Genomic DNA, 726 nt, shown 5'->3' on the forward strand with positions numbered 1-726 from the left:
CTTGATGGAACAAGGTTCTTAGTAGTCAGTGTGGGATAGCACTAAACATTGGTAATCTGGTTGTTTTTTGACTCTAGCCATCTTTAAATTGTCAAGTAGCATGAGGATTTCTGGCCACCTAACCATTCAAAGACTACATTGGTTATCTGGTTCTAAGAAATTCTGGCAGCCCTTAGATTTTTTTCTCTAGGTCCTAGCTGGAGGTTCTGCCCACAGCAATTGGGTTCTGCAAAAAGAAATACGTTCTGGAGAGTCCTGTCTGCTCCAGCTGCAGATGTGACAGGGAGAACGAGGCTAAGTAAAGACGAAACACAAACTAAACGTACTGGGATGAGCAATAAAGTGCTTTAGTGTCGTAGATGGATTCCTTGAGTTCCTTTTAAAAACATAAAAAGATTCATGAATTTGCATGTCATGCTTACACAAGGACCGTGTAAATCTGTGTAAACTTTCCAATTTTAGTATATGCTGCTGCCAAAGTGAGCATTCCTGGAGTTCTTTTACCTACCTTAGGTTTTTTTTTTCAATTAAGAAAACTGAAGTATATTTCACATATAGTAAAATTTGTTTTGCTAGGTTCTATCTCTGTGGAGTTTCACAAACACACAATATTCAAAAGCTTCCACCACAATAAAAGACAAAAGTGGTATTTGTTTTTTTTTTCTTTTTTAAATTTATTTATTAAGAATTTCCACCTACTCCCCTCCTCCCATTTCCTTCCCACTC

The 726-nt window shown here is 37.3% G+C and overlaps 1 non-coding gene across 1 annotated transcript; it reads right to left on the reverse strand.

Moving 5' to 3' along the window:
* Window positions 1-381: 381 nt before the first annotated feature.
* Window positions 382-485, reverse strand: LOC142841860 (U6 spliceosomal RNA). Its single transcript, XR_012909119.1, has one exon. It is a non-coding gene; the product is annotated as a U6 spliceosomal RNA (small nuclear RNA).
* Window positions 486-726: the final 241 nt, after the last annotated feature.

This window comes from Microtus pennsylvanicus, chromosome X (assembly GCF_037038515.1).
Source record: "Microtus pennsylvanicus isolate mMicPen1 chromosome X, mMicPen1.hap1, whole genome shotgun sequence".
NCBI lineage: Eukaryota > Metazoa > Chordata > Mammalia > Rodentia > Cricetidae > Microtus > Microtus pennsylvanicus.